The sequence below is a fragment of the Miniopterus natalensis genome, chromosome 9, assembly GCF_054644295.1.
Source record: "Miniopterus natalensis isolate mMinNat1 chromosome 9, mMinNat1.hap1, whole genome shotgun sequence".
Lineage (NCBI taxonomy): Eukaryota > Metazoa > Chordata > Mammalia > Chiroptera > Miniopteridae > Miniopterus > Miniopterus natalensis.
The window spans coordinates 38,780,532-38,793,417 of NC_142089.1; positions in this window are offsets into that span (position 1 = coordinate 38,780,532).

Here is a 12,886-nt window from a genome sequence, read left to right on the forward strand (position 1 = left end):
TCAGAGCTTCAAGCTCCACAGCCCTCGATTTTGAGTTAGATTGGATTTCATGGGTCAGTCCACTATGCTCTGTGATTTTTCCTTCCATGGAGACATTAAATCTTCCTTACTCAATCTGCAGAATCTATGAAACAGGATCCCAGCCAACCTAGAAAAGTCTACTTGCCTGTTCAGATATTTATGAATAATCTTTCAATACCAAGTAGAAGACTAGTTGTAGGCTGAAGGTAAATGCTGCCAAAGATCCTGTTCTTTTTCTTCAAAAATATAAGCCATAAAAATTGCATTCTCTTCTCCCCGAGGAGGCAATTTGGCATCAGCCAGACAGCCTGGGTTTACTTCCTGCTCCATCACTTTCTGCTGGGGGACCCGGGGCAATTATTTGACTTGTCTAGGGGTCTGTTTTCTCATCCAGAAAATGGGAATAATCCTACTCATTCATAGGTTTGTTGGGATGCTTTAAATAAATTAAAACACATTAGAGGCTCAGTATTATTAAGTATTATTTTTTTCACCAGACTTTGAAAGTTTTGCATTTCTAGTGCTTTAGACCATTTCAATGGTCTTCCTAACATGTCTTCAGTGCCCCTCAGTGAGTGACTCTTCTCTGAGTACTTCTTCCCCACCGGCTTATGATAATGATAACAATACTAGCCACCACTTTTTAGGGGAGTACTATATGTCTGGTACTCTACATGTATTACAAAGTGTAATTCTCATCACCATTTATGAGATATACTTTTTAAAATTTTATTATCCCCTTTTCACAGTTGAGGAAACAAAAGGTTATAAAGGTTAAGTAACTTGCTCAAGGTCATAGAATTGCTAAGTGTGACTCTGGGAACTAAATTCTGGTCTGGTTTAATTCCTACCACTCTGCTTTTGTAAATTCCTTTAAGGGGGCTACTTCTATACTTTTTAAGATCCCTGACAGCTTTTAGTACACTTACTTGAACATACTAGGTCCTCAGTAAGTATTTTTTTAAATGAATGAATGAATGAAGTGATCCCTTGGGTAAGAAAACTAGAATTTTTCTCTAGTAAGAAAACCAACACTACCTTTTAGTGACCATGAAATTATGAGCCTTAGAATTGTGTTTTGCTTCTGAACAGAACATTTCCCATGAGAGAAGGATAGATTTGTAATTATCTGCATGTGAACTGGTTGTATTTCATGTGAAACAAATCTAGACCCTGTGTATTTGAGGTCGTGATCTGAGAAAATCTAGATTAGTATTACGTAGGTAAATTAAAGCAATTTTAATTTAAACAAAGGCTATAACTAAGTCTAGGTCTGGTTTGGGGTATTTGTTTAACAGGACATTTATTAGCATATACATTGTGTTAAGCCCTCTGCTGGGCACTCAGGGTTTAAGGATGAATAAGATGATTCCTTTGAATGCTCTGCCCTTGGCTCCCTGGGGGCCCAGCACTCTTTTTATTGGCTGGGTAGAGAATTTTTTGCACTCATGGTTTTAGCTACCCCTTGATGCTAAGAATTGTGAGGGATTTGAGATTTTACTCTACTTGCAAATAAATTAGTTAGCCTGCCAGTTTCATGGATGCCGGCAGAAGACAGGTCTTCTGCCGGCATCCATGAAATTCCTGGGCTAGAGACAAAGGAATTTATTACTCATAGCAATAGCAGTAGCCAAAGTATCAGCATTTTCTTGTGCCAGTCCCCTTGGGGTGTCATGAAGGGGCCAGATGACACCTATATGTGCAGTGCCTTGTGTTACAGGAGAGAAACCCTGAGCTTAGGAAACCCAAATCTTTTATATTGGACATTAAGTATGCTTTTCCCTTTGCTCCAGAGGAAAACCGTATCTTCCAAGGCTGTTGTTTATATACACATCTTTAAAAAGATAGTTTGGAACCAAGGGCAGCTAGCGCTTTGCTCACAATCTGTACAGAAACTCAAGAGACCTACATAGAATTATCTCCCAACAAATATGTCTAACATCTGTACCCTGTATTTCTTCCTTGCATCATTAGATCAGGCAACCACATCACTCACTGGAATATTGCAACAGCTTCTTAACTGGCCTCCCTAACTCTTCAAAATCAGTCCCCACACCTTGCTGGGGTGGCCCCTGAGACAGATCTGACTGCATCGCCCTCCTGCTTTAACCCTTCACTGCTGCTTCATCGTCTGTGGGAAGAGCCCAACGTCCTTAGCATGGCACTGATGGGGTTCTCAGGGCAGCCCCCGCTCACCCTTCTCACCTCAGGGAGAGGCAGCGTATCAGAGCGGTTACCTCCTTTACTACCCACGCTACTTAACCTATGCAACCCCAGTTTCCTCATTTGTAACATTAAGATGATGGAGCCTACCTCCTTGGGCTAGTATGAAGTCAGATCAACCTCACCCATAGTAAGCCCTCAGTCAGTGTTGCCTGTTCAGGTTGTGTCTGTCCACTCCGCCTCATACTTGGAGGCCTGGCCACACGGTTATGTGTCCACTCTGCGTTGCTTTTTACACAGCTAGTGCCTTTGCTCCGGCCTTAGGCCATTCCCCATTGCCTGGGTTCAGGCTGGTGAGACGCAGCCCCTCTTCCTTGCTCTTGGATACACTGCATGTGTCAGTCATTGGGCTGGCATGTGTTAGTGAGTCAGTTATTGCCGCTAGACTATGAACCGCGTGAGGATGGGGCTGTCTTATTTATCTTTATTTTGCCAGCACATAGCACTTGTTGAAAAAAAAGTTGATGAATACATGAAAGAATAAAAGGAGTTCACAGCCTTCTGGGGTGTTTGGAAGCTGGGGAAGAGGGATGGAAGGCAGTTAAGTAGCTTGATAACAGTGAAGGGAATCTGAGTAAGTGTTGGGCTGAGGTGAAAATTAGGCCCTATAGGAGTCCAGTGCAGAGTGTTCTTGTTCAGTGTGGTTCATGTGGTTTGGACGTCTGTTTAAAGTTATCTATTGAATGAAAGCAAGCAGCCCCCTCTATGCGATTCTAATTATTCCCTTTCCTAAAAGAAGCTATTGCAAATGAAAGGTCATGTAATCTGCCTCCTTGTAAGACTTGCAGTTCCTCAGACTACAATGGATTCTCTGTTACCTGGTGGAGCGGTTAAAATGGAACTTCTTTTTAATTAAATCGTCTCTGCAACAGAAAGTGACTTTATCCCTCTTCCTGAAGTCCCCCAGGTCTCCAAGGCCTGGCTCAGATCACCCTCCTTGAATTTACTGTCCCATTGATACACTGGGCATTGTGTGTTATAATTGTATGTGAGCATGTCTAGTTCCCTAATGAGATTGAGGCTCTTCGGGAATTTATATTTTTTTTCCTGAAATGTTTAATGTGCTTAAAGCACATCCAAATGTGCTTTTGGATGAGGAAAGCCTTCCACATCCTTTTATCGACTGACCTGGGATTCTCCATATATGTGATAACAACTTCTGAATAATTTGATCACAGCCCTAATCTCAGCATTCCAATGAGCTTCTCTAGGACTGCAGGTCCCCCACGATAGCAGCTTCCCAGTGCATGCTATTCAGTGTTTAATCTACAAATTCTACTACTTTTGAAATAAGAAAAACTTGTAAGCAGTTTCTATATATATTAAAAGCTATTTGGAAAATACTGATAAACAGGCAAAAACACACACTAAAATAACCTAGTATCCAAACGTAGTGACAACTACTTTTAGTATTTAGAGTCTGTCCCTGGCCTTTCTTTACTTTATGTTATTGTTTCTCTCTCTGCTTCTTTCTCTCTCAACATAAATGAAATCATATTTTACCACTTATCTGCAACCTGTCTTTTCTCCTTAACATTAATAGATATTTATTAAAAATGATGGTGCTAAAGAATTTCTTGGAGCCTGCGATTTCAGCTCTTGACCCACCATTTTATCTTCTCACAACCCTTCCTTTCTTGATTTTCTGTTTGTCTGGATTGATTCACTGTTGTGTTCTGATCTTTGATACCTGCATGCATCTTGCTAATAAGCTCCAGTTTTTTGGAGTGTCTGCTGTGCCCCAAATACTTGTGTGTGTTTTACACACTTTAAAAATCTATTTTCTGATTATTTGAAATATCCAAAATATTTGTAATGTCCATTTTATAGAGGAGGAATTTGGTCTAGGGGTTTAATAACGATAAAAGATCACTAAGGTAGAACTGGATCTTACAGTCTTTATGCCTAATACCTTCTCTCATGTGTGAAATTGCCACCCTTCCTTCACACTACATACTTAATTTCCAACTCTTGGAATTTTGGCTTTTAGGAACTATGTCTAATCAGCTTTTGGCTCTATGATGTCCCTGTAAAGTCACCACAACCCCTGAGTTAGCATAGTAAATTTCAGATGCATCACGTGTGTGTGTTTGAGAAAACTTGTGGCTCTTGCTTTTATTCCTCATGGTGCTGAGGTGGACTGCCCCTCACATCTGTTTTCAACCCCCCACCCTCAATTCCAGAGTTATATTCTATTAACTCAATGCACCTTTTCTTTGTAATACATGTCAGTTTTTCTTCCAGCCACCTGCACAGTCTCTGGCTCTCTCTCTGGCTTGTTCTCAAGGCTGTGAGTAAGTTCTTTGTGTGTTTGCTGTTTTTGATAACCTTAGCCCAAGATTTAATGTCAAGGTGGGGGCCCTATTAAAGATGCTATTAATCATCCCGTCTTTGTTTGAAGATTTCCTTGTTGGCAAGCAGGCTGATAGAAGTAGCTGTGTGTTTCCCAGCCAGATGTACTGGTAGCCGGGATGGGGGCATTCAGCCGAATCACATTCCTATCATTATTTGGCAAAGAAAGGGCCACTGAGATTAATAGGATGATCCTTGCATGTGATCCGGATTCATCAGCTGAATCATAGAGCCTCCGTGTTGGAGAGGACCTTAAAACCATCTACTACAACTGCATGATTTTATACTTGAGGAAACTGAGGCAGTAGATAAAGGGATTATAGGATGTCAAGGCTGCAAGGGGCTTTTGCCACGACCTAGCTCTTCTCTGTTTTATGGGGAAGACCAGTGAGGCCTCGAGAAGTGAAGTAACACTTCTAATGTCACACAGCTAGTTCCTGCAGAGTGAGGAGTCTACTGGATCCCTGACATCAGGCCCAAGAGGAGTGACCTGAGATAAGCCTGCGCCCATCCGTCTCTAGCGGGGGCCTGTGGGATTTGGCTGGTGCAGGAGCCTCCTCTCACACTCCTGTGCTGTGGGGCACATTTAGTTCTGGTCGGAGAGAAGGAAGTTTCTTTCAGTAGGATATAGATGGGAGGAGTACCCTGGTGTCCCCTTCAAGGTGACTCTCAAGGGTCCCTGGTTGAACTTTCAGTCCAGTGTTCTTGCTTCTGACCCCTCAGCCCTACAGAAGTCTTTTGCTGCCTTGGTAGATGGGACTTCCAGGGAGTGAGCAAGAGGTGCTGCTGGTGGGCAAGAGATGCTGGTTGCCTGCTTTGGGGCCACAAGTCTTTAGGGGATTCCAGCTTTGCAGCGAAGGCAGTGCTTGCCGCATCCCCTCCGTGGTGGGAGACAAGTGATCTCCACGTGCTTTACAAAGCATCCCACCCAAGAGCTCCTACTTATCCTTCACGACCTCGCTCATTTATACCAATTCACTGTTTTGGGTTTTTTTCAGGGTTCAAACCTATTGATTGAGTTAAGAGAAAGGTGAGGTTTGTAAAGAGGTCTTTCTGGTCCTTCCAGTACTAAAGCCCCTTGGACAAGGGCCAGGGAGATTCATCTCGCAGAGATTCCTGTGCTCTAGGTGGTGGTGGAGGCTTCCTGCCAGAAGGATCTGAGGCAGGGGACGCGGATGCTGCCCTACTGGCGTCTCCATGTGTCTGGCAGCTCAACAAAGAACTTCTGTCTGCCCTACGAGGCCGGGGGCGGGGTTGTGGGGGACACTTCAACCGAAAGTCACCATAATTTAGCAACTTGGTAATTAAACTCTAATAGATGAATTAAAGAAAACACATTACTGAAATATTAAAATACAGCTGCTATTGTTTCTTCTTACAGATCTGCGGCTTTCCACACACCTTCTTTGTTTCAGGCCTTGATTCAGACATAATCACTGCAGGAAATAAGTCCCATGTGTTTACTCGTTGGTTAGACAATGTATGTGATGATTCTTTTGGGATGGGGAGAAATAAAAGGTAGCGTCTTCAAATGCTGTGAGGTGGTAAGCGGCGCCCCCTCAATATCAGGGGTAAACAAAACTCCCGGGAGAGGGGCTTGCGGAGCCCCGTTCGGCTCACCTGGCGTGGAAACCACCAGCGCCAAGTGGAAGGGAAAACTTCAGGGCGATATTGCTGAGGTGGGCCATCAACTTGGACTTAGGGATTGATTTATTTCCTCGCATGCTCTGAGAAAATGCCACTTGTCGCTTTCTGTTATTAATAAAGAGGTCACTTTATCATTAGGCCTTTGAATCTGCATTTAATGGCTAAAGCAGATGGTTATAATTTCTGGCTCAGTGTGGCCACCTTATTAATAAAAAAGAACTGATGGAAAGGAAAAGGCTTCTTCATTTTTAACTCCAGAAGCACAACACAAATGTTTTCCAGCCTTTCTTTGTGTGCAGAGCAGACCTAGTGGCTGCAGTAAGATCCTGTTACACATTTGAAAAAAAGACTTTTGCAGAGTGAAGGTAACTCCATTTGAATCCTCCTTCTGTTAAACTTTAAAGGGACACTGTAAATATACACCCTGTCCCCGCCTCTCTTCGTGTAGAGGGTATTTTGAAGGAAGCTCTAGGATTATATTTAAAAGTAAATTAATATTTTAATAACATAAAGAAGAAAGTATAAAAACACCCATCTCATTTCAGATAGTGGAGGTCTGTGGTCCTTTCTAAAATGATTCTCTTTGCTTACACAATTTTAAACTGCTTTTTTGGATTTAATTACTAGGTTCATGTGTCTTATTTTGGTTCTTTTTAAATTCACTTGAATTTTTGTGGAGGTGGGGAGGCAAAATGTATGGTAGTGAATTTCTGCTCCATTTCACCAAGTCTGTATACTCCCATATAACTGGTCCATACAATGGTCAGGAATTTGAAATGATGATCTCACTGGCAATTTTTTGTTATCCTGGGAATTCTTCTCCTAAGGTTCAAAAGAGCACTTTAGTTAACTAACTTAACCTAAGACAACAATTTTCAACCTTTTTCATCTCATGGTGCATATAAATTACTAAAATCCTGCGTGCACCAAAAAATATATATATTTTTTGCTGATCTGACCCCAAAAAAGGGTATAATTTGGATTCATTCACACTGGATGGCTATTGTTGTGTTGGCTGTTGTCATTTTTTAATTTGACCATCTAAAAGAAAAGAGGTTAGTGCCCCTGACTAAATAGCCAGGTATTGCATGTTTAAAAAATTCTTTGGCACACTGGTTGAAAATCGCTGCTCTAAGACATTTATATTTTAGTCTGTTGCCATATCCTGGGATCTGTTATGGCAATGAAGTTCCCTTTTAGATGAATAGAATGTGATAGCTGTGCTGTCCTGCCTCTGAAATAAGGAAGAGGCACAGAATCTTATGGATAAAAAAATATACAAGAGTTACTTTGTTCATGTGTTTTCAGTTTTTTTCCTGCTAATGATGCCATTAAGAAGAACTCTCCATGGATCCATATTTAGAAATAGTTTGAATTTCAAATTATTAACAATAACTTTGTTTTTTCTATTCTTATTAATCAAAGACATGTATAACCACCCATTTAGTTCCTTTGGTCATTTATTTGTTTGTCCATTCATTCACTTCTTCAACATTTAGCTTGTGTTACTTTTCACTAGGCGCTGTGCAGGGGCACCAGGACTCAGAGGGGCTGAGATGACCATCAGGCTTGATAAAATGCCCAAATTAGTGGGTGGGTCATTTTATTCCTACCTTTTCAGACTCCTGGATAGCCAGACCAATCCATAGCAAAGCTATCTTGGGTGTTTTGGTTTTTTTTTCAAATTTTCAAATATCTTAAGTATATAAAACACATATACACAGAACCAGAGACTCGTTTCAAATACAAACATTTTGCCATATTTGCTTTTTAAAGGCAACAAAGCATTACAGATACAATTGAAGTTCTCCACGCACCCTTCTAAATTGTGTTCCTTTTCTTCTCCAGAGATAATATCTCAGCTAAATTTAATGCCTTTCCTTCCTATACATGCTTTTCTGTTTTTGCTATGTAAGTGTAAATCCACTAATGATACATGGTATATAGCTCTGCTGATTTTTAAACTTCATATAAGTGGTAACTTGCTGTACCTGGCCTTTGACAGCTTGCTTTTGGTATTTAACCTTGTTAATTTAGGAACTGCATGTTAATCAAGGAAGTTATTGTAGCTGCTGTCCAGTAACTATTCTATTGTGTGACCATTTCACGATGAATGCATTCATTCTCCTGTTTTTACTTTTCCCGTATTATAAACAATGCTGCTGTGAGAAATTCTGACCTGTCTTCTTGTGAATGTGTTGGAAAATTCCCTAGGCGACACCTAGGAGTACAAAGGAGTGTGCGTGTCCTCGGCTCACCTAGATGCGCCTGAATCGTGCTCCAAATGCCTTGTGCCTGCAGTATCTGAGTTCCTGTTGCTCCTCGCTTTTTCTAATTCTTGGTATTGGAAATAGTTTTAGTTTTTGTTTATTTGATAAGTATGAAATAAACTATTATCATTTGGATGTATAAAGATGTGTATAAAGATGTCAAAAGTTGAGTAAAGATGTTGAGCGAGCCCTGCTGGTGTGGCCCAGTGGTTGAGCACTGACCTATGAACCAGGAGGTCATTGTTTGATTCCCGGTCAGGGCACATGCTGAGGTCGTGGGCTCGATCCCCAGAAGGGAGCTTGCAGGAGGCAGCTGATCAATGATTCTCATTGTTGTTGTTTTTTTCTCTCTCTAAAGATGTTGGGCAAGACTGGAGATTTCTCTTTTCCTCCTGGTCTAGCTATAGTGTAGGGCAGATGTGGGTTTCTGGTTGGTAGGGTCATCCTCATCAAAGCCTGCTTTGGCCTTAATTAGTTTGCTATGTATCTACTGTACACAGAACACATTTTTATGGACCCTTCTAAGGTAAGCGAAGATGCACCATCCAAAATCATAGGACCTATGCTGGTTGGTAGCAGTGGTCGCTATGGCCTGATTTATAGTGGCTTCATTGTAAGAGACCGGGGTCTCTCCTTAGCTGAGACTGCTGCCAGCCTGTCTCTTTGGGCTTTAGAGTTCTCACCCATAAAACCAGGGGTTGTCTTACTCATTTTTTCTTCACATGCTGATTATTATTTCTTTTCAAAACCCCGTGTTTCTGGTCATATCCCATGGCACTTTAAAATGTTTTTGAAGCACTAATTCTTGATTTGACTTGAGAACAGAAGAACTTAGTGCAGCAGCCATTGCTAACCAAAGAACAGTTAAAAATGCCTTCGAACTTGCAATCTAAATTAAAATTATGTAGGAAAAGATCACCATCACTCATGCAAAAAGACAGTAGGGAAGAAACAATAATGCATAGACTATGAGTGATTACCTCCCTGATTGCCCTGCTTTCCAAACTTTCTTTAATGGTCACATAGTAATACTCTTGGAATAAAATAATAAACACATGCAAACAATTATATGCTCATTTGGTAGGAAAAAAGAATGTGATTTACACAAAACATGTGTTGGGCAAAGGGGGGAACACCTGTACGTGACAAATGATTTGTGATAATTTCTTAGATAATTCCTATAATCCTTTCCTGGGTTCCAGTTGGTGGGCGACAAGTGTCTCTCCCTCTGTGTTACTGTTGGAAAGGTTCAGGGAAGATGGAAAACAACCAGCCCGGCATCTTACCTAAAAGCAGTGGCCAAGCTGAGCGTAGAACAACTTGAGCTTCTCCTAGTAGGTTTTAATACCAAAGAAGAAGGTGGGAAACAGAACTGGAGAGATTTTAACCATTAGGTCATATAGATTATTTTGTCCCAAAGGTGTCTGACAAACCTTTACTGTTCCTCAGAGGTCACAAGAAGAGTGGAAATAATCATAATGCCTATCACATAGTGAGGGTCAAATACCTCTGTTTTCTTTCCATGCCGGGATCACCAGGGAATGCAGGAATAACTATGCCGAGTGAGAGTGAGGGCCTGGGTAAGGCTAAGAAACTTGCCCCATGTGGGGAGCTAAGCTAATCAATGGTGTTGCCTGGATGCCCCCTTGTCTGTTCCACTCTTCTGAGGCAGGCGTGCGCACCCTTGCCCAGGGATGCTCTCCTTAGATAGAGCTGAAAGCTGCCCCCCAGCTTCTCCACACATTTGTTATCCTGCCTTCCTGAGCGCTTAGCATCAGCAGTCTGCTCCCTCTTTCACATGACAGCCCTTCAGACCACTGAAGCTGTTGTCTTGTTCACTTCCCTACCATCCCCTGCCCCCCCCCACCTCAGTCTTGTCATTTCTGAAAAGCTGGGAGAGGTGTTTTTGTTCACAGATGCCTTGGGAAATTTAATGGTTTTTAGACTCATGCTGAGTTTGTCCAGATGTGCCAATATTTGTCTTATAGGATATAAATTAATTGTCCAGAAGAGGAAGAAACCTTTGTAGGCACTTACTCACTAATGCAAACCAGTTCCTTTGGGTATTGATGGAAGGGAAAAAAATTCAAAAATGAACCAGATCGTTTTCACTGGGAGAGCGTAGTTGTTGAATTCACATCCTACTTTTAGGACAAATCTGGAGCATGACAGTTCGGTATTACCACATACTTTAACCAGGGGAAACTCAGGCTGACACGTGTAATAGAGCCCAGCTTTTATGTGATGGAGAAAGTGTGATACTCTTACATTTTTTTACCAAGCTGTATGGCCCAGTGTTTACAGCACAAGATGGCAAAGAAATGAGAATCTCTGAGATTTAGAAGAGTATTATTATTATTAGATAAATAATTGTGACAGTGTTGAATAAGGTTTAAATATATGGAATAGCACAAACTTTTTTAAAAAATGTTGTTTTCTATTGATTCTAGAGAAAGGAAGTGCTAGGGAGGGAGAGAGAGGGAGAAACACCCATATGAGAGAGAAACATCAATCGGTTGCCTCCCTTCATGCACCCAAACCGGGTATTGAACCCATAACCTGGGTATGTGCCCTGACCAAGAATCAACAACATTCAACCAACTGACCCACACCGGCCAGGGCGGGAGAGCACAAACTTTTAAGGAGAGGGATCTAAGAATAAAATGTTGTAATGTTGTCAGTGCCTGGCATATATGCACCTGAGTTCTCTTCGAGAGCCAAGATGGAGAAAGATGTTCAGTGTGGATTAACCTCAAGATATTAATAATAGTAACAACCCCTCTATCCTCACCATCATAGCCACCGACTGCAGCAACAGCTACTTCTAGTGTTTTTTTTTGAAATCCTATCATGTGCCTGGCAATGTGCTTTTGCACTCAGTTATCTTACTTGATTCTCAAAACTTAGGAAGGTGGTACTATTGTGAGCTTCATCTTACAGACGAGAAACTGAGAAGTGTCCTGTCCAAGATCATGTATCTTATGTGTGGCAGAGCGAGAGTCTTAGCTCAGGGTTTACTCCTATACCTTGTTTCTTTTCTCAGCAAAATAGACTGTAAATTGAACATTAAACAGTGCACTGGGGACACATTAAGGAATCTTTAAGTATAAAGGGAACATGAATGAAAACTTTCCCAGTATGAGGTTTTCTTAGTGAGACACTCATTCTTAGTAAAAATATTAAACCAAGGCCTATTTATAAGGTATCATTTCCACATCCAGTTGTGTCTTTCCTATATTAGCATAATTCTCTGTTGAAACCACGTCACAAATTAGTTCACTCTAAGGAATAGATAAAGGCAATATGATTTAATGCGAAGATGGCCAACTTCATGTGGGATGACTTGAATTTTAATTAGCACTATCCCGAACCCTCCCTGTGGCCTTGGTCCAGCCTCTCACTTTCTCGGTGTTCCCATCTGTAAAATGGGAGTGTTGGACTCTGTCATCATGAAACTTCCTGCTAGCTTTGCATAATGCATCATGCCTGCTAACTTCAGAAAAAAGAAAATGTCTTTTTTTTTTTTCATGAAAATATCAGATAACCAACCTCCTGCCAATCACCTGCTTTGGATTTTTTACTCACAGGCTTTATTCTAAGAATATATGACGTATCATTGTCTCGCTGCCCATCTATCTAAGCCATTCTCCTACGGATTTGTCAGGGATTATCTAAATCTTAGCACCATTTAGGTGTGGCTGATTGCCTGGTAGCTGCCTTCTTCCTTGCATGGATTAGTGAACTAAAATCCAGTGAAAAAACTGCTTGGCTTCCTGCTGCTTTTCTTGGTGGACTTGTCTGTTTATTTCCAGCAGCTCTTTGTGGCAGTCAAATCTGGAAGCAGGACAGGGTAGAGATTTTACAAAGAGGTGACAGTTTATGTCTTGTGAATTTCTCCTCTGTTTCCTGTCTTCAGCAGAGTTGGCCGCCCCTTCTCACAGCACTTGAACACACATCCTTTAGAGCGTGCCTTGTAGGGTGGCCAAGAGCCATCTTTCTGTTTTGCCTTCGCTGGATTATAACCCGTCAGGGGTAGAGACAGAACATGCTGTGCTTCGCTGGTGTCTCGTAGGTAGTTGCTGTTCAATAAATGGTGAGTGAATGAATAAGGAGAGAACAAATGACATTTCTAAATATATGCTAATGAACACTGCTTCAAGTTGTACGAAAAATATCCGCTTGTTCAGATGTTTCCTCTTTGACCATTTGTAGCCTGATCTCTCCAGCCTGACATAATCTTTTCCTCTTTTCTAAACAGTTAAGTGTGCTGTTTTTGGAGTAATTAATTAAATAGTGCCTCATGACATTTTTTTTCTGTTCTATAATATTTTCTGGTATTCACATATTTTATGACCTTATTTTCTTTTTTATTA